This window comes from Molothrus aeneus, chromosome 6 (assembly GCF_037042795.1).
Source record: "Molothrus aeneus isolate 106 chromosome 6, BPBGC_Maene_1.0, whole genome shotgun sequence".
Lineage (NCBI taxonomy): Eukaryota > Metazoa > Chordata > Aves > Passeriformes > Icteridae > Molothrus > Molothrus aeneus.
In genome coordinates this window covers 46,231,735-46,256,430 of record NC_089651.1, presented here as the reverse complement: position 1 = coordinate 46,256,430, position 24,696 = coordinate 46,231,735, and the positions used below count along the sequence as shown (strand labels likewise).

Here is a 24,696-nt window from a genome sequence, read left to right as displayed (position 1 = left end):
TCTCACCCCTTCCTCCCCCTTTATTATGAAAAAGAAAAAAAGGAAAGAAAAAAAAAAAAAGAAACAAAATAGTTCTATTTCCTTTACTCTGCCACATGGCTGGGTGCAGGTCCCTGGGCTGGCAGTGGGACAGCAGGGACAGTGGCCACTCTGTGCTGGCTCAGGACTCACTCCAGCTCTGATCCCACATGGTTTGCTGGGCACACAGTCAGGTGTCACTGTTAAAAAATAGTTCTCTGCCTTCTGATTCATGATGGCTTTTTTTCCATCTTGCAATGGATGTGAAATATAATTTGAGTTTCAGTATACAGCTGGGGGGGGGCTTCCTTCTCTTGTTAATTAGCTATAACCCTTGCCTGCACTGATGCTCATGCTGCTTTGGGTGGCTGATATCTGCTAACCACCTTTCTGAAAGATCACAAAAGCCCCATGGAAATGAGAGTGGGGAGATGGACGGGTGGGTGGAGGGATGAGGGATGCCTCTGTTACAAGGAACGAGCCCAGAAAGCTTGGATTAGGGTGAACAGCTGGTGCGGATTCAATAATCAACTGCTCTGAAAGAAAAGCCTGTTTTTTCTCATCTCATGGTATTAGAGAACAGGATACCAGAGCTGCCAACCTTACAATTGAAATCTGCCCACACAGAATAGCAAATTCCCCTTGGCTTGCATTTAAATGCTCCTGGCTCAATCATAACTCCATGCAGTCTTTAATACATACGTGTGGTCTGCATATTATCCTGCAAACAGGGCACTGCACTGCTTCTCTCAGCATGTCTCTGCCTTCATTTCAACTCCAAAGGGAGGGATGGGGCAGGGGGAGGGAAAGGAGGACAGAGAGCTTATTGAGTTTACAGCTGCTGCTGAGAATGTTGGTTTGATTTTCACTGCTGCTCAGGATTTATTTCCACAACAGGCAGCAGGTTGGGGCAGTGAGTGCTGGTTTAGCAGGCTCAGGGGGTCACTCTGGTCATTCTTCAGGACAGCCTGTGGGAGTAGCACTCCCCTCCAAGGAGCCAGCTTGCAGCTGGGAGCCATCCTGGTGAGCTGTGGTGTGAGGAAGGGCTTTAACACTTCCAGATCTCAGTATCCACACAGGAGCAGCAGAGCTGGGGCAGGAGTCTCCATATGAAAAATGAGGAGGCTTGCTAGCTGTTGATTTTCCCAGGTATTTTGGTGATGCTAAGCATGGCAGGGTTACCAAACTTTCTCTGACCCTATTGGCAGCAGCAGTAGCTACAATGCAGCCTTCCTTCCCTTCCTCCCAGGCCAGCAGCCAGCCCTGGGAGGACAACACAGAGCCCCTGGCTTTGTTTCCACAGCACCTGAGCCCTCTCCTCAAGCTGCACCCCTGCCCAGGTGCTGGGGCTTCACTGTGACCTAGAGAGCAGCCAGCCACCTGACCATGACGGTGACAAATGGGGCAGCAAACAGCTGCCAGGTGGGGCCATTTTTCTCTTCATTCTGTCAGATATGAAGAAGTTAACAGCTCAATACATCACACTTGATCCCATCAGCCGGTCTCTTGTCTTTTCAGAAAAGTGGAAGAAATATATTTGTTTTAATGCTCTCTTTATTTTGAAAGATCAGGATACCAACAGTGACCACAACTCCTGTTATCACATAGTTTCAATCCATAAGAGGTTACTGAATATCCAAGGGGAGAGAACCCAAAAGCTTGGGCTGCAGGTGTGTAGCTGACCCTATTAATAGCCACACCAAATTCCTGTTTATTCAGTGGCCTTTTTTTTTTAAGGGAAAACACAGCTCAGCCCTGCTGCCCCAAATGCAAGGAGAAAACTGAAAGGGGCTGCAGGAAAATGTGTCAGCCTGGGTCCCTCCTGTGCTTCTTGCAGAAAGGAAAGGAAGATATTAATGCAGATGATTTTGTTACATAAATACATGTTGTATCAGGGCCATTTTTAGCATTTGTGGGGGTGTGAAGAACTTCTTCAAGCTGCGTATCTATTTCATAGGATTCAGCTGAACTGAGGAAAAGGACAGAGAGTTTTAAGGTAAACTATCAAGATACATTTATTTAAGCCCACACAATTCTGTACAGAGCTCCACATGACAGAAACAATATTTCACTAGCATGTCTCTGGCCTCAGTAGTGCTTTTTAGTGCTTTGTAAATCAAAAACCTCTTAATATAATTGGATAAAATTAAGGGAAAAATTGTTTCATCAAATTTCAAATATTGTGTCTGCCATTTGTCTTTGGAGAGTTTCAGTTTCTTTGAATTTCAAAGGGCTGCAACACTTAATTAAAATGAAATTTTAAAATCTAGAAATCTAATTTTTAATTTAATCTCCAAGTAATTTAAACTTCAAACGGATAATTTTCTTGTCAGGAAGAAGCCCATTTTTGAGCAAAAAATAAAATCTGGAGGTAATTTCACAAATCAAGTTCATAAAATACAGAACTCTTGATTTCTGAGCAGTTTTCCACCACCCCTTCCAGTTCAGCTGCATGTCCCATTCATCCCTGAGAGGTGCACAGCACTCACTTCCCCCTTGCTGATGTGCTCATCCCTACAGAAGGCAGAGAGTGAATTTCAGCCCTCAGCACGGCTTTGCCAGCTGGGAACATCTCACACCAGCCTAGAAATGGGCCCAGGTTTAGTTGTGGCTGTAGGCTCAGGGTGGCTGGGCCTGGCATGGGCAAAACCAGATTTTTCCTCCTTCCACACTGGAAGTGTCCAGCTATCAAAGCAGCAAGGAGCTCCTCTGAGGGGCTTTGGCTGCAAATGCTTCCAAAAAGAATTTTCTCATTTTCTCAGTGGCCAACTGTGAACCTTTTCCTTCTAGAATGCAGTTTTAGGGGGCTGTGTTTTACTTACAGGAAGGCATTGCCAAAGGGAAATTTTTGTGGGATTAATTAATGCTACATTTTTTTGTTTGTCATGCTCCAAAAGGATCTGGGTTTTTTTTAATGACTTTTTCTTTTTTTTTTTCTTTTTTTTTTTTTTAAGGACATAAAAAGCTAACATTTATAAGTCATCTGAGCTTGGTAATCTGGTTAATTTCCATACAGTGCCTACACTTTGTGTTTCTCAGAGCTTGCCACATCTCAGAGCTCTGCAATCCATGTGGCAGATCCCAGACTGGCCACAGTTAACTACAAGGTGCTCAAAAAGAGAAGAAGGTTAAGGAGGAGAAAGGTTACCTAAATAACTCTAATTTAATATATTGCCCATCCATGCCAGTCTTGATCCAGATTATTTTAAAAACATGCTAAAGAATGTCAGTCTTATTTAATAAAATCAGGCAGAGAGAGGAGTCCGTATTTTGGGCACTTCACCATTTTGGAGCTCAACTTTTCTGCCACAGGGGTCAAGTTTCTCAAACCAGCATTTAAAATTCATCCTGAATCTGCTGCTACCTGTGAATGAATGCTCTAAAAGATGAATTTAAAGTTACCCTCTGAACGGGTGGTTGAAGTGGAAAAGAAGTCTTGAATTAATTTCGCTGGTTACAATGGTTCTTTTTGGTGGTATAATGACAAGGAAGACTCAAACCCCCACTGCGCCTCATATTTACTCCTCAATGCTCCATTTGCTCATTCTGCTGATGACTTTATCTCAGATTTATTTTGAAGACACCAAACTCCAGATGAAAATCTATCCTGCTGGGAAGGGAAGAAAGGTTTAACATTATTGCTCAGCATTCATCAAAGAAGACAAGATAAATGCAATACATCATAATGGTAAGGATTTCTGGGTGACCCCTCAGACTCCAGAGCACAACTTTGGCAACAGTGGAGGAGGAGATTCAGGAATTCAAAAAGGCTTCAGAGAGGTCATATTCTGTGGGGAACAATAAAACTGTCCTTTACACAGGCTGGCTGCCCAAAGCCATGGCCTTTTCTTCTGGAGCAGGAAATAAAATTATTTGGGATATGCATCTTGAGCAAAGAGTAAAATTCATTTGCAGTAATAATGCCTTCAACATGAAAGAAATAAACTAACATGTCTCATCATGAAGAACACTTGAATCTGGTTCAAAATGAGAAACACAGTGGAAAGAGGCATCCAGTACCAGCTACAATGACATCTGAATGGAGAAAATAATACAGAGACAGAAACCTTTTGTTTCCATTAGAAACATAGAGTATCTCCAAAATGTTTGTTTAACTGTTTGCACACAATAATACCACAAAAGCACTTTTCAGTGTGTGACAGCTGAGACTTGAGAAGTTGCAAAACCCAAACCTCACAAAACAACTCACTGGGGCATGTAGGTTGAAAATTAACAAGACCTGTAAACAATAAAACAAATGAAATCATCCTCTTAGACTGACACTCTGCATTACAAAACAGAAAGTAAAGTAAGGAAAATAGAGACTGGAAGGAAAATGCAGTTCAATGTCTGCAGCATGGGACTAGGAAGCAAGAAGAGATCCACCTGGGATTTTGTGAAGATTTCACTGAATTCAGTATCTGTAGCAGCAGTCCTGGCTCAGACACAATGAGACTGCTGGGAGCCACCACTGTGGCATCACCAGTGATCAGGCACCTCACCAAAGCATCCTCCTGCAGACACAGCAGTGCTGGACATTCTGAAGGGTCAATCAACACAGCTAAAATCTGTATATAACTACCTGTAAGGGCACAAGCTGTTCTCTTCCACCTAACTGAGGTGCTTCAGTTAGAGCTTTGAAGCTTTGGTACCCCTCTCTAAGTAAGAAAGAAGTGGGATACTTCAGGAGGAGGTGGCTTTGGCTTTGTTTCCAAGGGGCAATTTTTGCTGGTAGCTAAAGCAATGTAAATCTTCACCTCCTCTTCTCCCCACCCACAGCACAGGTAGGTTGTTGACAGGGGAGCAATGCTGTCAAATGGGTTACAAGAAAACTCAAAAAACCCCAACCAGCCAACTAACACACCAACCAAATAAACCCCCCAGAACTTAGATAAGCCTACAGTTTAGTGGGTGAAACAAGTAGTGACCTGATAATGAGACCACTTGTTCCCCAGAGACAAGTTCATCCTCATGGGTTTAAGAATACAGAATCAAATTAAGAGTACAGATGGGCACAAGTACCAAACACATTCCACAGGGCCTTTCCTCAGGGACCATGAAAGTTTGAATGATTGCACAAACAGATACAAAGGGGAAACACTAAGAACAGGTAAATCCCAAATTCATAGTAAATTTATGAGAAGTGGAATGGCCTTTACACATCTTCCTTCATCTCTCATCCTTACAAGGAGAGACAATAAAAGGTTGATTTCACTATGTTAAGTTAGTTCTTTTTCAACAGACTCAGTGGACTGTATTTTGTTCCTGCAAACCTACTGCCAGCCAAGGTTATATTTGGACTAATGTGCTGCTTTGTTCACAGCACTGTACAAGAAGTTACATTATGAGGACACAGACACAGTATTTATTTAATCACTGTAATACATTACATTCCTACTCAGTGATATTTCAATATACTCACACAGGAGTTTAGAACTGAAAGTTTCCTTACATAAGTATCTTCCACATTTTTTCCTGTAACTGTATTAGACCAATACCCTAAATGAATATATATATATATATAAATAAAACCAAGTATTATGCTTTTTTGCTAGTGCTGTACATGGTTGCATGCACACACCTTTGCCTGTTCAAATAGGGCCTGCAGCCTAGCTGTATTTGTTAAATCTTGCCTAACTCTATTTGATAAATGCTGCCTTTAAAATCTTTCCTCTCTAACATGAAAAGTCAATGCCCTAATATTAATTTGCCCTTTGAAAGCGAGCCAGTATTCAGATGGATATTGACTCCAGGCCTGCTGGTTGTTCTACAGCAGTGTTTGGAAGGCTGCTGTTCTAATGAATGTGCTAACATTTGATACACACACTAAGAAAATCAATAGCACTATTTTTACAGAGGCATGTGGCTTTACTAAGTACACTGTCACTACCCCGTTGTGCAAAATTTACTAGAAACCTCCCTATATGACTAAATTGCTGCATCTGGTTCATTTCTCCACTTGCCTGCCAGAATGCATAATTCCAGACTTCAAGGACATCCAAAGTCAGCCTCTGAAGCAGAAAAAATATGGTTATTTAAGTTTGAAGTGTAAGTGGCAGTCAGTACCTGAAACTCACACAAGTGTCAGTTTTTCCTCATTTCTGCCCTGCTGTTTGCACATAAGACACCTAGGGGACCCAAAGGTTTTCACATCAGAAATTCCTGCTTCTGTGGTTTCTGAATGAATTGGTTAACTATGGGCAGAGAATAAAATGTTTTTATAATCACTGTTGAATAAATTAGTCCCTGCTCTTTAGCTCCCTGTCTTCACTAGGCAAATACACTGCAAAGTTCCTGAATCTCAGCCTTAGATCTACTCCAGCCCATCTAAGTCACCCTGTTTTCCCAGCAGCTACTGAAAATATCCACTCCATGTGAGTGAATAAGCTAAAAGGGAAAGGAATATTTGTAAGAAGCAAACTCAGATGAAATCCAAATGCACTATATATGCAAGGACTTCTAGTCACAATGACTTAATTCTAGATCTGGAAACGTGTCTTCTCCTTAAGGAAGTGATTCAATGCTATAGGCATGTACTTGAACCAGGGACTAAATATAATACAAAAGATTATACAGTTAAGGCAAGATAGAAGATCAAACAGGTAAAAATCTAATAGCACATTCAGTTATATCTTTAGTCTCTGAAAAGTTTCAAAATGTAGTAATACAAAACTATGTGAATTAATCAAAAATAGTTAGTTTCATCATTTGACTCACCAGGGCTAGTTAATTGCCAAAACATGGCACCAGCCTCAACAGAAGGAATTAGAGATTTCTTCATATGCATTTGTGTATACCTGTAGCAGACATAGATTAGCTGAGAAAGGAGCCAAGCAGCTTCTCCAGAGGAAGAATTCAGATTTTCCATGTGGTCCACATGTGCCAAAAGATGAGCTGGTGACCTTGCTCAAGAGAGCTGTGGCTGGAACTCAGGGAAAAAAAAAGGAAAGTTTATGACTTAGGCCTTTCCTGACTTAAATGATTCTATGAGTCTCTGATTTTAAGTAAAAAAAGGGGTTTTTTTCTTCTAGTTTGAGCAAGACATGATCATGATAGAAAATATATTACTTGTTTCTTTATAAAAAATACCATATATAATTTCAACACTAAGGCTCCAAAGAAAATAAAATACTGAAATATCCATATAGCACACGATATCCTTCTGAAGTCCTGTAGAACTGATACGTAGAAGAGAATATTCTTAGCAGAAATTCAGAGAATATTCAGCAAATTAAATGTTTGATAATTCAAAGAATAGTTTTCCCCACAATCAGTAATTAGACAGGGAAACTCATTGTTACAGACTGCTCTGTAGAGAATGGAATCAAAGTGCAGATTCAAGGGAAGAATAGGCACTTCAATGGGTTACAAGTACATCACAAGCACAAACTCAAATATAAATCATGTTCCATGCAATATTTCAGCATGGGGGATTCCGAGTGAGAGTTTCTTGGTGGGAGATTACTGGTGTTGCCCTTCTGTGCTTCTTCTTGCTTTGTCCTCCTGGATGCCTGGTGGGTGTCCTTACCAGACAAAATACCAGACTATCTAGGTCACAGACACCAAGTGATTGCAGCAGCTCTACCTCTTCAAAACATTCCTCTCTCTTTTGAGAAAGGGGTAAAAGACAGCCCAGGAAGTTTTAGCAAGTGGTTCTTGCTTCTCTGACAAGAGCACGGAGAGGCTCTGGGCTGTGCTGTTCCCACAGCACCCCAAAACAGGCACAGCACGTGAGCAAGCCTGGCCACAGCTGCAGCAGTGCCTGTGCAAACACCTGCACACATCTGGAGCAGCCAGCACAGCTGCAGGCACAGCTGTGGGCATCTCAGAAAGCACCAGTGTGAAAGCCTGGGCTGAAATCTCCTGTCTTGCTACCAGTGGTTGTGAGCTTGGAGCTGTGATGGTGATGCCCAGTGCTGCAGTCAGCCTTGCCTGCTGTGGTCCTACCTAGGTAAATGTCATTGTCTCCAGTTTCAAAAGACACCTAGGATACAAAAGGAAGTGAACCAAATTACCCAATTTAGCTGTATATTAGGTGAAGAATTGATCCCAGTGTTCTTAGACTCCAATGGACTGCTTTAGCTCCACATTCCCTCCTACAGAGACACTACAAAATTAGACTAAAGTGGCCACTATGCGTTTATAAATGTCTTGTGCTGAGAATGCAGAGAGGAAAAAGACCATTCTGCCCTTCACACATAAGCAGTATCATATAAACAGGAAAGAGTGGGAAGCCAATCTCTGTTATGGGCCTTCTTAATGAAACTGTACTTGAGAAACTACACTCCAATAAAGAATAAGCAGAGGAGCGCAGGAAACCTTCCACAGATCCATGGCTCATTCTGAGCCCACATTATTCAAACTAAAACAGTAACCTCATGCAAAAAGTCCAGAGACTGGTGGCTGAAGAGGCACCACACACTGCTGCCATGTGTGCAATGCTCAATGAAGTGAGGGAAGCATGGAGGGGCAGAGCATTCATGAATGTGATGAGAGGATGGAGCAGCAATGAGGGCTGCAGAAAAATATATCTGTAGTTCACTGAGCTACCACAAACATCTGCTGAATTCCTCTCCACATTCTTCTCTCTCATAATATTTAGTCTGCCTCATTAAATAAAGTCCTTTACCAAAAAGTCAGGTTGTTACAGATTATTCTGTGGTCTGGGCATCATGTAGGGGTATCTAGCACACAGATACTGTGTCACCTTCTTCTTTAGGTGTCCATCAGGTCTAACCTAGCCAGTGCTATCTGGCCAGCCTCTCCCTTTCCAATCAAACAGAATATTCCTGTTGGAATACCAGCTGTTCTTTCTCCTCGGCTGACATGCCTTTCCACATATGAGAGATGTAAATGCCCACATTTCTGCCAGATCAGTAGGCACTATCATTAGCACCCAGAACATGGGCTCTGCTGACTCTTTGAGCTCCTTCTGCTCCTGAGGCAGTTCCTTCAATCATGATTCATTTTAAGCAGATGATTTCCACCATGCTGGACAATTTCTTCTTTATTTTATTACATGATCCCTCCAACTACAGGGAATATTTTGGTACCATGCAAAATTTTGTTATGTGCATGGATACATCATGCAGGTTGTAAGTATCTCTCTGGATTTATGATAATCAAGGATGCTCCAGAAAGGGAAGAACTTCATTATTTATAGGCTCAGATTTTTATGAGAAGTACATTACTGCTGATAAGTGTTTCTCTAAGATCTGATACTTTACCCATTGCTGCAAGAGAACTAATAATACTGGAAGGCTTTAATCTGTCTTACTCAAAATTGTTCTGATTAAAGCACTAAGAAAATGTCCTTCAGGTTCAGTTAAGACCCTTTGTAGAGTGAAACACCTAATAAACTGTACCTAAAGGAGGCCTACAAGAAAGGCAGAGAGAGACCTTTTATAAATGCATGTCATCATAGGACAAGGGAAAATGGTTTTAAAATAAAACAGGAGAGTTTTAGATTAGATGTTAGGAGGAAATTCTTTACAGTGAGGGTGGTGAAACACTTGAAAAGGATTCCCAGAGAAGCTGTGGATGCCACATCCCTGGTTCAAGGCCAGGTTGGATGGGGCTTTGAGCAACCTGGTCTAGTGGAAGGTGTCCCTACCCATGGCAGGGGGGTTGGGACTAAATGACCTTTAAAGTCCCTTTCAACCCAATCCATTCTATAATTCTGTGGTATGAGATAAAAGTAACAGCCATCCAATGCAATGGGCCCACCTCTGGGCCCAGTGATGGGTTGAGACAGGGATTCTTTGGCCAAAACCAACACAAGTTAGATGTGTGTCTGTGTGAGGGAAAAAACTGCAAAAACTGCCCAAACAACAATGGGCCATGTTGCAAGGACATCCCCAAGGAGTCAGCAGGAAGGTCTATGGCCACAGAATACAGGGAGATTGAGGTTGTGAAAATGGCTTGGGTGTTTCTTATTTCTACTACAAACAAGATTCTGAGGTCATTGGCTGTAAAAAAAATGCTTTTTTAAAAGATTAAATCTCATCAGAAACTTCAAAAGGAAAAGAAAAACAAAACCACAACAAAACCACAACAACAACAACAAAAAAACCAACAGAAAACCACCCAAAAATTTAAAGGCTCTGAATATTGCCTAACTACTCAGAGGGTTTATGGTGCCAAAAGGACACCTGGTCACATCCTCCTGCCTTTGCTAGAGGTGCTTCTAGCTGGCAGCCCTTCCCGCAGGCACCTGATGGTGAAACAGCTGCCAGTGTAGGATCCCAACCTGTTGTTGGGTCCTGTGGGATTACCAGAGCATGGGCTGCATCAGAGTGAGCAGGATGACAGCACACATCTTGCTCCACAGGCTGGTTGTGGAATACAAAATCTCCAGGAAGAAAAGAAAGGCCCTGGGTTTGCTGGATGTGAGATGTTTTAATTTGCACAAATGCAAGTGACAGACACTTTGGTAGTTTCCACTTTGTATTCTGCTTTCATCTTAATTAGTATTAACTTATTCTTCCAACAAGGGAAAACCCACAGGACACTGATCAAGAGAAGAAAACTGCAATAGTTCTGGTAGTCCCCTTCACTCAGCTGCTAACACTGTACTAGGAGGGATATGTTTGCAGTGGTGCATCATCTCTAATGACCAGGTTTCACAGCAAGAAGTTAAATTCATTGTAGTGACAATTAAGAAAAGCTACAGCAGGATCACACACAAGGTGAATTAAACCCCTGGATGCCTGAAATCTGTTCCCCACAAATTGTGAGCATCACATGGATGCTGGTTCTTCATCAGCCTGAGCCCACCTAACTGCAGAATCGTCAGGCTTGGGTGTATTCTGGCCAGCTCCAAAGACAGAATTTGGACATTCCCCCTTGGCCTGCTAAAATTGAAGGTGAATATCTTTCTGCCAGTCAGGCATGCTGAAATGCCAGGGCACTGGAGCTGGTGAGTGTTGGAGGTGTTTGAGGAAGGAGGCAGGGTCCCATGGCCAGGATGCAGGGAAGAGCATGACCAATGGCAGCTAGCTGATACACAGCTGAGGTGCTTGTCAAATTACAGCCTAAACAGTGAAAAACAACAGTTTTCTTTCTGTGAAAGGAAGGTGTTGATGCAAACTAACAGAGCTGTGGCAACTTCTCAGGTGGCTGCCCATGACCCAAACATCTGCTGCAACAGAGTGATAGAAGAAAAAAGTGACAAGATCTGACTAGCATCTAAATCACTTTGGTGTTAACTGGCCAAACTTCTTGCAAGTCATGCTCACTTTTTTTCAGAAAAACATGTAGTGAAAGACAAGCAACTCTTCTGCAAGCTGCAAAATACAGTCCCTGCAAGTGCAGCTGAAGCAGCCAGTGCCAGGAAGCATTATACCCCCTGCCAAAGAGCCCCTCTTTGGATTTATTGTATGCTAAAACAAGTTGCTCTCTGCATTTCAGAGTCTAGAGGTAGGTGCAGGATTGGTTGGCATTCTGTGACAGTGCCAGTGGTACAGTGCAGGAATACTGGCACTGTTGTTGTGCCTCAGACCAGCCCTGCTGAGCATGGGAGGACTGGATTTCAAAAATGACGGGCACCCACAGCTAGTGCCAGTTGCAGGTCAAGATGCCCTGCAGCTCCTGGCATTGGGTCCTGAGGGCACCTCCTACTTCCCCCCAAAAGTGCTATCTGGTCAGCCTCTCCCTTTCCAATTAAACAGAATATTCTGTTTACAGTGATGTTCACTACAGCTGTAGCTGTATTTCACTGCATTTTGGACCTTTCTGCTGCACAGAAACACAGCAGTCATCCCTTAAATGAATCTTACCCCACAAAAGTCTTCTTGGGTAGATACCTTGTTGTCAGCTTTCCCAAGCAGAAATCCAGAGCTCTGAAACGGAATGCCCTGCCAAGGCATGAGCGTGTCTGTGGCACAGAGCAAGGGGAAGCAGCCATGCACCAGGAGGGCAAGGACCCTGCTGTGTCACCAGGGCTTCATGGGCTCCTGCAGCCCCTGCTCCTGTGCCCCCAGGGTCAGCCCCACGCTGGCTCTGCCTGCAGACTCCAATGAGCCCACTGAGATGTACCAGAATGGGATTTGCCTTTGCTTTGTTCTGCCAAATGGATGTAACATTGACTGAAAAAATGCACAGAGAGGATTGGCCTGTCATCCAAGTAGAAAAGGAACAGGAAAAAAGAGGAGGAGAAATTAGAGCAACAGAAAGGATCAAAATGAAAGCAAGCAGGGAAGATAGGGTGGGAATATACCTTTGAATCTTTGACCCATGCCCCTCAATATTTCACCAACTCTACCATGTAAATCTCAATCTCAGACTTCTCTGACTGCTTCTGAACCCTTCTACTCTCATTGGAAAGGTATTTTGGAATCTCACTCCTCTCGTGGCTAAAATCCTTTTAATTTCTAGCCTAATTTTATTCATAAATATATGTTCACATCTTCTTGTGGAATTTAAGCTGTAGTCCTAACTACAGCTTAAGTAGTTGTCCCTGGATGTAAACTTCACAGTTCTGATTTTATGCTTAGTTTAAGCTGTCTCTATGTCTGACCTGCTGCCAAACACCTGGTAACAAATATGTGTACAGACAGGACATTCCCTGGTCAGAATGGTGTCCCTCTGCCTAGCAGCTGAATCACACAAACCCTCTCACAGCTCTGATTCAGGACCCTGATCCCAGGAGCTGGAAGATAGGGCTGTCTTCTGCCAAAGCCTCCTCTGGATCACATCCATCATATCTTAACAACACAATCACCTCCTTCCTTCCCACTCACAACCTCCCTGGTGCAGAGCAGGGTGTGCAAATGTTGTGCAGGGCTGTTTTACAAGACCTAAACTCTCTGGTATATGCTGTGACACCTGGGCTGGAGAGATATATACAGCAAATGTACTGCCCAGGCACACAGCAGCTGGGCTCCATGTGTGTGATGGAGTGTTCCAGGAACACCCCAGCCACATGTTCACATGCAGCAAAGCTGCTGAGTCAGTCTGCAAACCCCAGGGAATCTTCTGGGGTTTCTGGACATTTCACTCTGGGTGGAAAAGGAGGGGGAATATCAGAAGTCTTCCTCTTAGACTACCTTTGCTTGGTTACAGAAATAAGAATTTCATGAGTAAAAAACAGGAAACAAGTAGGAAATAAATAATACTGTTTTAGAAAACCCTAAAAATACGAAAATTACCTAATCTTTAGATTCAAGCCGTATTAGGAGACCAGAAGGATACATCAGTGCTCTGCTGCCTGGATTATCTGATGGAGTAACACTCAGAAGCACTGCTGCCAACTGCCCACATAAACCTGGTTTATCGCATCCCAGAAAAGCAGATTATGCTTTTGTGGTGCCCTTATCCACATGTTCAATCAACAGGACTGCATTACCTTCCTCAGTGACCTTCCTATTGCTCTTCCAAATTAAACAGCCGTGCATCAGTCTCCAGCTCTAGCCGAGGTACTGGCTGCAGTGCCAGTGCTGTGACCTGGGGAGGAGCTGCATGGTGACACCAAGGTCAATTATCTCAGGAGAGAGAGGAAAAGCCCAGCAGAAGGGACCTTCTCCTTGAACCTGCCATGTGCCACCAGGAAGGCTCAGCCACTCAGAGAGCTTTGTGCTGCTACAAGTGGCAGCAGGCACCAGAGAGAAAGGGAAAACAAAGAGCAGACTTTCCCCAGTGCTGCTCTAATTAAGCAGTTAATTAGGTGTGAGCTGAGATGGATGGGTTGCTGCAGTCTGTGGGTTTGAAGTCCTAGTCAGAACTAGGGCAAGTGTGCAAATTTTGGCTCAGATGGAATGAAGCAGAAACTTATGATTTAATTTGGCAAGATTCTCTCCAGTGCTGAAGGACTTTAGCAGTTTCACAGGTGATATGAACCTGTGTTATAGCAACCTATCTCCTTTTCTCATTTGGCATTTCAAACGCTGTCAAGTCTGAGGGACTCCTGTCTTCTGTGTTTTAATTTACCTGTCTTTGGCAGCCTGTGGTTTCCCCAAGACAGACTTTAGTTCCTAGACAGCCTCAGTCAGAGATCCTTCCTGCTTACCTGAGTCCTGAAGAAATGCCAAGTCGAGAATGTTCTCTATTTTATGATGTTTTAACATGCATTAAATGAAGAGGTATATATTTTAACAAAGCCAAAAATATTTAATGTTTAAGTTTGCAATTATTGATAACTATCTTAAGACAGAAGTCTCTAGATATTTTAAAACTCTAACCATATTTTCCCAGCTGTGTTATCCATAGAGAATATGATACAGCTATGTAAAGCTGCTATGACTGCTAAGTGTATTCAATTATCTCTGCTAGTTTTGTCCCCCCCTCCCACACTCTCCATTCATTTCAGTGTTCACTAAATATTTTAAGCTTGTTAAGTGAGTTCATGCATGCATTACAAAAAAGCACTTTGGGAAAAATTTATGGCTATTTTATCCATCTCAATATATGGGCATGAACGTACCACTAATCTGCACAGAGCTGTGAGACTGTCCCTTTTCCTCTTACCCTCCCCCTTCGGGAGAGAAAAAACCCAGACTTTGGAAAAGGGGTCATGCAAAGGCAGGGATTTCTATAGGGAGCCCATGGAACAATGCGTGCATTGCCAGGCGTAGTGGGCTCCCATTGTCTGCTCTTTGAGCACATAATAGAGGCTTTGCCAGTGGGGAGGCTAAATGGGGAACAAATGGATGGACAGTAAAGATGATGTCGGCAGAAAATGCAAGAACCTCCTTCTGCTTCTGCTTCTTTCAAAGGCTTGAAAGTGATAGTGTGCATAGTAATTCCTCTCCATTGTGGCGTGTGTAACGTTTATATCCATGCTGTGCTGGCTAAAGAAATGCTGGCTGTGGTCAGCAGAGAGGCCTGTACCCATGCCTTTATCCCAGCAGCCTCCTGGAGTTCAAACAGTATGGAATCCATGTGTGGGGAGCAAAACACCAACTCTTATGTTAATGAAGATTACAGTGAAGAATGGAGGGATGGAAGCCCAGCTGCTCACCCACTGACAGCGACTGGTGGATTTTCCCTTACAGCAGCCAAGTACCCAACTATGGTTAAGTTTTATCAAACTTTCTTTACCATCCATTTCAGAGGTTTCATAGCTGGGCTGGAAAATTTACACAGAGATAAACCCTTCAGTCATGCCTCAAGCAAATGTAGAAATGGCTGTTATCTTTTTGTGAAAGCTCCAGAGATGGAACTACTAAAGCAGTGCAAATACACATATGAAAATCTACCTATTTAGAGATGGCACACATACAGAATTGCACAGAATTCAGAGTTAATTTATCCCAGCTGATAACTTAGATTGTGTAAATGAGAACATCTTCTATCTTCAAGCACTTTTAAGCCACATTATATCAATTTGAAGTGAAATAATTATTTTCTGTTAAATTCTGTGAGATGACTCAAGAAGTCTGTAGAAAGGTGATCAGTTCCCATTCACTTCCAGAAGACTCTTCCCCAAAGGATTTGAATTGATAATCAGCAGCAATGGCTGTTCTTCTATCCCTTCGTCCATCAGTCTCCTCCACAAACTTCCAGTTGTAAGATTTTAAACACTGCTACAAGTGAAGAAATAAAAGACATTACTGAAGTATCACTTTTTAGACCATTCATTAGTCCTCAGTATATTTTTGGTCTGGGGAAAAAAAAACCCCCTACATTAATCTTTTTTCCCCTGACCTTTTGTTTTCAAAATGCTTAAAAAATATTCATTCCAAGATCCATCTCAAGAATCCCTTGAAACCTTTGAAAATCCTCTTCCTGTATCTAGATTTGGTCACTAGCAGGAAGATGGAGTGTTTTTAACCTGTGTATCCTCACTGGCTCTGCCTTGGGCTAACAGTGATCTCCTGAGGATGCCATGGTGGCCCTGCACAGAGCAGGCTTGCAGCCTTCTTGTTACCTGTGAACCCACAGATCTGAAAACTGGTTTCACCATGGAGAAACCAAAGGTTTCAGATGGGCTGGGATATCTCTTTCCTCACTCCAGTTTGCCCTTCCAAGGAAAAATGGTAGCCCATGGAGAAACTGGCAGCACTGCCAACATGCTACCCAATATGAGACTTAAACCTGTCTTAAACAGAGGAAATTAATACCAAGCACTTCATTTGAATGGCATCTCGTTTGGGAAAAAGCCAGGAAATAAAAAGGTTGGTTTGCTCTGCTCATCACTCATATGACTGTGCCTTTTGTTTTTCAGCCTGATGAGAGGCAAGGCTAGAAAATCAGTCCTAGCTCTGAATTTCCTGGCTTTTGTCAGTTGATGTTACACCCATGATATTATTCAAACAGGGGGTTTTGTGTGTAACAGATAAATGTCGACAAAGCCCTGTCTAATGCCTTTTAGGTTGCTAGGAAACCTGGGTCTGTAGCCACCACAGAAATATCTCTGGCTAGGGGATTAGATAAGCTCTGACTTGTTTTGATTAGGTGAGCTTTATTGTAGAAAAGACAGCAGCATGCTTGACATTGTAAAAATATGACCCACTTACAAACCCGGGGCACAAGGATCACTTATTGCTCATGATGGCCTCCGTGAGAGGACACTTTGGACACTTTTCTAACCTGCCAAATCACTTCTCTCCAGAAAAAGCCACACCTCCTAATTAAGGTCTCCTTTGGTCCCATAGGAGTTGGGGCTGCTGCTAACACCCCTATGTTAGACCATACTGAAGTGAAAAGTCACTTTCAGCCTAGCTTAATTTCATGTGTCAGGAGAATGGGAGTATTTGTGGTCCGGTGGGCAGCACAGATAGCCAAGAACTAGATTACCTGCCCTCTGCTCTCAGCTCTGCAATTTAATGATTGTGCTTTGAAAACCAATTTGAACATGGCAGATATTTATGCAACCCCATTAATGGAGGAGCTAGAGGGAGTGAGACTCCCTGCTGCTGCTCGTGGTGCCCTGAGATCTGCTCAGGGGAGCTGAGTCTCTTCCCCTTTCTGACCCTGCCTGTCTCAGCCTGCTTGTGCTGGTCTATGCCCTGCTTTTGCCAATGGCATGCCCAACAGGCATTTGGGGAAATGGTGGAAGCTCCATGCCCTCCTCATAAGTGGTTTCCACCACTTACCTCTTTACTGACAAGAAGTTTTTGCCTTTTTCTACCTTACTGCAATTCAAGAACCTTGCTTCTTGTCTTGCTCACAGTATATGTAACAGGTTATCCCCTCCTCTGTGCAGTGCCCTTTATATGTTTGAACACAGTTCTCCTTTCTTGCGCGGTCAACTTTTCTCTGAACAAAACAACCTAAATGTTCTCCATCTATTCTCACAAAGTATATTTTCCCTAAGCCCTTTAACTCCATGGTGTATTATCTGTGAAAGCAGGGCAGATATTCTGCAAGCTATAAATGAAACCAACAATATTGAGGTGAAAGCAGCAGTTTGACCACAGGCTCAGTCATGCTGTACCAGTGAGCTATGCAGTTCCTGTCCAGGTTGCTGGCAACAGCTTGGGATCATATTATTTGCTCTTTATTAAGGAAAGCATTGAGACAGGCATCTAGAACAGTCAAAATTACATGAGAAAGGTTCATGCTGTGGCATAAGCAGAACTCAGGACCCTGAGTTTGGTCTAAGTTCATGTTTGCATATTCACATTTAATAAAGCACACAGCTCAGTGTTATACTCTTGTATGACAGACATACATTGTATCAGTCAGAAGAGAGAACTAGCTGCATTACTAATGAAGTTTTAAAAGGCTCTCCCTCAATTCACACCAATTACATGAGAAGTTTCATTCACAGAGAATGTGTAATCTGTCCATATTCATAGCATTTTAAAAGAAATTTCTGCTCATCAATCTACCTCAGGTAAAGCTTTTAGAGGAGCTAAAATATCATTGAAAGGGTGAAAAGAATCAAGCTCTTTCCAGCTAACTGGCAAAGCAAGTTTCAGAATAATGAATTCTGTGCTGAGAACACTGCAGTTGAAATGTTTCAGTTGGGAGAGCTCAGTACAAACAGGTACTTTCCAAACCATTCAGTATATAGGTTAATATTAACATTAGGCATTGCACATTTAGCTCAACAGTCTAAGAGCAATGATCTGGTATGCTCCCCTGCACTCATGGCTGAGCCTGGGTTTGTGCACTGTGTTCAAACACACCAGTACGTCCTGTGACCCTGCTATGAAGGAGACAAAAGCCCTGTTTACACTGTCTTTGCAGCTCACACCTGGAGCAAGCCCTGCCTCCCTGGCAGCCTGCACAGCATGGCCTGTGTCCCTCAGGAGCACACAAACCGTGACCATACTGCTGGCTCTGGGAACAAACCTGGCATCTTATCAGCCTCCACTGCAGTCTGCAACTGGAGGTGAGCATCTCCTCACTCTCCCAGCACTGATGTCAGATTGCACTTGCCCCAGGCATGGCAGGTAACCATCAGTATCCTCCTCATGAGGTGACCAAGACAAATAAAGGAGTGCAGAGGCTGCTACAAAAGCACACTGCTTGCTTCTGCTCTGCCCATGTCTGCTGCCATTGCCTCCTCAGCACACCATGTCAGTCCTACCACAGAAAACCTCATGCACTGGGGTTGCTGACAGAGCCAGCTCAAGCTAGGGCTATGGATGGCTACACACAGATGCCTGCTAGAGCCAGTCTTGGCCAGATGGTGTTTGTTGCCCCAATTATATTCCTGACTCTTAACTGTCAGCCAAGCTGTGACATAGCAAGTTGTTGTATGGAAGTGCTTGCAGGGTCTGGATGTCATTGTTGGCAAACAGGGGCAGGAGGCTGCTGCTGGAAAAGGCTGCTTGTGTGTGTGTGTGTGGACATGTTAGCAGTACCCAGGGCACAGGGTGAGGTGAGTCTCTTGTCCTGACCCCTGAGCTGCCCACGTCTGCTGGAGAATGGCTGAATCACACAGTGTGTCTTTCCTAAGCACAGCTGTACCTAAACACATCCTATTGCTCTCATCTCTTCAGTGAGTGTAACTCAGCCAAGACACCCACCAGAGCCACAGGCAATGCCTGAAACATGGCTTCATGCCTGGAAACCCTACACTTGTCCTGAGCATGGCAGTGAAGATGGAAGGGGTAAATGAATGGCCTCAGAGAGTCTCATGTGTTGCAAGGCTTGTTAAGGTCCCAGACCTCTCAGACCCAGCAAGATACTCAAGTCCTAGGTGACAGTGAACCTGGAGCTTACTGTTATGGCACATGGGTCCCAAGCTGGGGTATTTCATGATAGATGGAAGCATGTCAGCCAAGCTGCTCCAGCATAATCACTGGCATCACAGCTCTCTACATGCACAGCCTTTGTTTGGATGAAAATGAAGTTAAAGTACTTACTGCTGCAGGCCAAACCCACAGCATGAACTAGCCTCAGGTATGTGATGTGTGGAGATCCTGGAAGTGCTGAATGTGGCAGCTCTGAAATACTTTCTGCACCCAAAAAGCTTTTATATTTTTTATTCACAAGGTTCAATAAAAATCCCAAGCAGTCAAATAATAAGAGGATTGATACAGAGCTCCCCAGATCTTCGGGCCAACAGGGAGTCTGGTAAGCACAGCTGAGTGAGATTTGTGTGCATAAGTCTAGGGACACTGGAGAACATTCTTGGGAGGAGGAAGTGAATGTGTCCTGGTCTGTGTAGGTGGTGTCTGGGGTGCACAAATCCCTGAGAACAGCCCTCTCAAATGCACTTAACTTTCTGAACAGAGGTAGCTATTCAGCTTGCTTCAGCAGGGCTGGTATGGCTGCACCTAGATGACTGGGAGAGCAGGGCCAAGTGCCATCTGACATCTGATGCACTCAGAGCCACAGATTGTGTTCACAAGGTCTGAGAGGAACAAGTACAAATTTTGCAGCTGTGCTGTGCACATTAGCAGTTTTGGCAACTGCATGCATGCTATTACAACTCTACAGATGACAGCAAAACCTGAATCTTGGTGATATAACGGGCTCTGCTGTGTTTGAAAGGACCCACATGACCAACTGACTGTACTCTTTGACACATATCATCCTCCAAGAAAATGCAAACTCCTCGGATTCACAGACACACAATCAGTGTTGCCTGTGTACTGCCTTTGTGTTGCTGTCACAGCCTCTCTTGAGACTCACCCAACAAGCACTTGCTCCCCCATTTTCCCTCCCACTTCCAGCTCCAGGGATGAAGTTGAGAACTATGAGAAAAATCATGGGTTGAAATAAGAACAATTTACTGGAAACAGCAATGAGATAAGGAACTGAACAGTAACAGCAACAATATTAAGAACAAAAGTGTCCTAAAAAAGGAGAGTGATTTACATGCAAGATGCTCACTGAGCCCAACTGACATGACCACAGCCAATGGCACCCCACCCCAACTTCTCCATTGGCCACAGTTGCTCCCAACTGGAAAGCACACCCCTTCCTCTCAGAAGTCCCTTCTCAGGCAGTCCTTTTCCCCAGCCCATGACATAAGATGGCATCACATAAGATGGCATCACATAACACAGTGCCTTGGCCATATCCTCCCACGATTTGGGGCAGAACCAGGGCAGCTTCCCAGACTCTTTTTGAAGCACCTCACCTAAAGACCTCAGGCAGCAGAGGTTGGCTGTCAAAAAGGTCACAGCATTAGGACGGCCTGTCCCATGCCCACTGTTCAGCTCTCCCTTCCCTGAACTGAGTACATAAACACGACTCACTAACAGACCACACACCTTCCATACAGTTTTCACAGCTCCTAAAGATGCCACCTGACACAGAGTGGCAGGCTGAAGTTCAGCTGGAGTCAGTGAAAAGTTTGCCCAATTTAGAAATTGAGTTCTCCTCAGGGACACCAGCCAGACCCATTGGCATTTGTGAGAGCATATCTAATTTGCACGCTTTTAGTGTGTCTGCTATTACTTTTGCCATGAGGCTGAAGTTTTTAATGAGATTAATGATCCATGGGTCACTGTGACCAGTGATTGATGAGGTTCTCAGCAAAATCAATTTACTGTTTCTTTCCACCAAGGGTTGCTGCCACCCTTCTGCATCCCAAAACGGGTCACAATTAAGACAATGTAGTTTGATCTGGTTTTCCCTGACCAGACACTTCAATTCAGTGCCTGCAGTTTGTTGACTACAGTTTTCCAATAAGCTCAAGGGAGCCTAATGGTAGCAGTGCATTAACCCACCAAGGCCAATTTGCAGTATTGGGTATCAGGATATGCAAATGAATTAAATTAGATCTTGTTTTCAAAGGGTATCATAAGGTGTCCCTTGAGCTTTATGTGCTTTTGGACATAATTTGATACATTAACATTTAATTTCTGCCAGGTGGGGTTCACCTTCCTCTGAGGTAGAGCTCACAGAGTAACTCAGATCCTGTACCTCCCTCCTTCCTCTGCTAATAAGAAGTACAAGATCCAATTTCTCTCTCCCTTCCCCCACTGCTTTCCTCCCACAATGTTTTAAAAATCTGACAATAATGCAAAAAATAGTTCTGTATGGCTCTGTTGTCACTCAGGGACTCCCAGATTATATTTGATGTGCTGGTGCAGTTGGGAGCTGAGCAGCAATGCTGGTGTTACTGCTCTCCTTGAGCCTGTACTGCCCTGGGACAGTGCTTTGCCTCCATCCAAATGTAAGGACAGCTAAGAGGAGATTTTTGTCCAGTCATGGACTTCTGCTGGTCACCTGCTGGAATGGGGTTTGGGGATCCTACCCAGCCCAGCGTGTAGGCCCTCAGGACAGTTCACAGCCTTGCAGCTTACCACTCAATTTAATTAATGAAGTTCCAAGTGACAGGGGACACAACTGCCAGTGTTTAAGATCACAGGTTTTAAAGGTCAGTAGGCACCACTAGCCTTCATTATACCAGAAGCCAAAAAATTTAATCCAGTAAATCCTGCCTCAAATTCCTATCTTGTTGTCAAGCTGGAGCATATAATTTCAGGAGCTGCTCCAAACTCAGTCTACAGGTTTTATTTTAAAGAGGTGTCCCATTGAGCTCTCTGTGCCCCTGTAACCCTCCTTGTGTGCAGCACCATGTGAGACACACATCTCCATTCTTACAGTCGAGTTTTGCTTAAAACATGGCCGGTTTTGGTTAGAGCAGCATTATTTGCTGGGGGTTGCCAATGTCTTCTGCCTTGCTTAAGTCATGGTTTTATGATGCAAATTAGACAGATAATACTGTCTGTAAACCATACTGCATGATCAGATGGCAGACTAAGCTTAGTGAGATAGAGATTTCCTTTTTAATTAAAACTGCAACGCTTCTGTGTGGTGGATTAACACTGCAAGGGTCACTGGAAGAAGTGAATTAAAGGAGGATCTGAACAATGAGGAAAAATTGCTCCAAAATGGCCACTAACAGCATAAAAACTATGTCACTTACCAATGTCTTCCTTGCAGGAATATTATGTTATGTAAACCCTTACCATTCCTTAAAGGTAGTCAAGTGTCACCCATGTTTTAGTCATGTGAAAATTCTGATGTGGAAGGTTAAAATAATAATGAAATCATATCTGGCTTCTTTTGTCATAGCCTTCATCTTGACAATGAGACTTTGCTTTTGGATGCACCTGGAAGCCAGGACTCCCACCAGTCAAGAGATTTTTTTCAACAGCTCCAGAAATCCAGCCCCAGTAGATTATTTTAGGTAAATCATGTTTTTCCTTCAGAGCGTGTGCACTCAGCAGTTAAGCTGCCATACGAGCACCGAGCTTTAATTCCCACAATATCCAGTCCTTCTGGCCAGCTTGTCCCAGAAGACTGGCAGTAAGCAGTCCTGCAACAGATGTCACACTTACACAGATATATCCTGGCTTTTCAGTGTAAAGAAAATTTCCTTTTCCCTAAACTCTATGAAGCCACAAGTTCTTGATTCAGACTGATGCAAACCCACCTTCATAAAGGCCTGAAGATTAATTTTGCCTTATTGGACTATCTTTGCTGTTCAGATGACATCTTCTAACAAAGCCAAGTGTAATAGATGGTTAGTTCCACATCTAAAACTTGCATTTGAATTCTTTTGCTAAATGCTCTGCAATTAGACATAAGCTGAGTAAGGCAGAGACTGCAGTACTGTATCACCAAGAAACACGTAAGGAGAAGAAATCTGAGCCATCCTTGTTTCACAAAGAAAAAAAAAAAAAGAGCAGCTGAGATACATACCTGAAAAATACAAGGGGAACTAAGAAATCCTGAATCAGCTGTTCACAAAGAACAAAATTATTATAATCAAATTTCCACATGCATATTTACAGATTAGAAATGCAATGCTTAACAATTCTCAAACAAATACCAGCTTTCTTCCAGAAAAAATTGTCTGTTAAAAACAACAAATCCAATGTGGTTACAGATATTACAAAACAGAGCAGCTATTTGATATTAAACCTCAAGAAATAATACAATATTTCTGAGCTCTCATAGAAGAAATAAAGAAAAGGAAAAAAGCCTAACTGGGGTGTGGGGAGAAGGGGGGGGGGTAGGAGGGGACAAAGGAAATTAACTGAATCACCTACAATTTCCTCCAAAAGTGACTTAATCCCGCTCAATCTTCTTTATGAGACAACCTATAGGAAAACCAAAAAGCCTGTAATACTCAGGCTGCCAGGTCCTTGAAAGGCAGCAGAATTTAATTTGAATACTTCAACAGCACAATGGCATCCTCAACCTTAGAGAGGGCCTCTAGGCAGAGTCAAGGTAATTTTATAACAATAATAAATAAAATTATGCTTACCCCTTTAAGTACCTCAAAGGAAATTAATTTTTAGGTTTTTAGAGTAACTGTGAACAGAAACCACATTAGGCAGTATAGACTACATTTGAGACTATTACAAGCAACGCTATCCAGACATTCAGGAATTGGATAGAGCACCCTAAAAAGCATGTTTTGCTGCCAGCTCTCTTGCTGCCCTGATAGAGAAATCCAGGAGATTGCAGATGCAGACGAGCTGAGGGAGGACCCGTCTCCACCTGCGTTACCTACCCCCATGGCTCTGTGGCAGCAGACTGCAATGCAGCACTGAGCGCTCTGCACTGGGGAAGGGCTTGCTTCTCTCTCCGTGCCTGTGCCAGCCAACGTGTGCAGGCAGCAGGGAGCTTTAATAAAGCAAACTCTGCAGCAGACTGCAGAGCAGGCTGATTAACAGTTTTGGTGGTGCTGGGGAGCATGGCAGAGCACTCTGCCTCCCCTCCTCCACCCAGCCTCAAACCTGAGAGATCAAAGCTTTGACCAGCATCAGGTGGTTAAAACACAGTTCATTAGCTCGCGGTGCTTTCTGCCTGCTCACCACAGAAAGGCTGCAGGAGTTGCTCAGGATGATCACATACAAAATGTGTTTGCTGGAGTTCAAAACAGCTTGTCTCCTTCGTGCCAAGCCCGCCCTTTAAAATGATATTAATTAAGAAAGCAGCTTTAATGCAACAGGCAAACGGCATGTATTCAGTGATTAGAGCAGCAGGCAAGGACATAATTTACCAGAGATTCAGTGAGAAGGGGACAAATGCAAGATCTTGTCTTTCCTTACACAGCACCACACACGGCTTTGACCTACCCCACTCCCTCTCCCTGCTTTCCAGGTCCCACGGGTGGCATCTGCTTCACAGTGATCTCTCTGAGGGACATCTGAGTTAGGGAGACAAAAAAGGTTTTCTTTCTCCTTCTGTAACAAGTCAGCTGGGGAAGGATATGTGATTCTCCAGCCCAGTTTCCAGAGCAAGGGCAACAGGATGATGCAGTGACCGAAGGGTGCAGAGTCACAGTGACCCCATCTGCCCCCATGGACCAGAGCA

The 24,696-nt window shown here is 43.5% G+C and overlaps 2 long non-coding RNA genes across 2 annotated transcripts; both read right to left on the bottom strand.

Moving 5' to 3' along the window:
• Positions 1-1,554: 1,554 nt before the first annotated feature.
• Positions 1,555-6,935, bottom strand: LOC136558367 (uncharacterized). Its single transcript, XR_010783867.1, has 2 exons — positions 6,736-6,935; positions 1,555-3,628 (listed from the first exon to the last, which is right to left on the bottom strand). It is a non-coding gene; the product is annotated as an uncharacterized lncRNA (long non-coding RNA).
• Positions 6,936-14,101: 7,166 nt separating this feature from the next.
• On the bottom strand, positions 14,102-24,101 carry LOC136558366 (uncharacterized). The gene is made up of 2 exons (XR_010783866.1): positions 23,891-24,101; positions 14,102-15,539 (listed from the first exon to the last, which is right to left on the bottom strand). It is a non-coding gene; the product is annotated as an uncharacterized lncRNA (long non-coding RNA).
• Between the last annotated feature and the right edge of the window lie 595 nt (positions 24,102-24,696).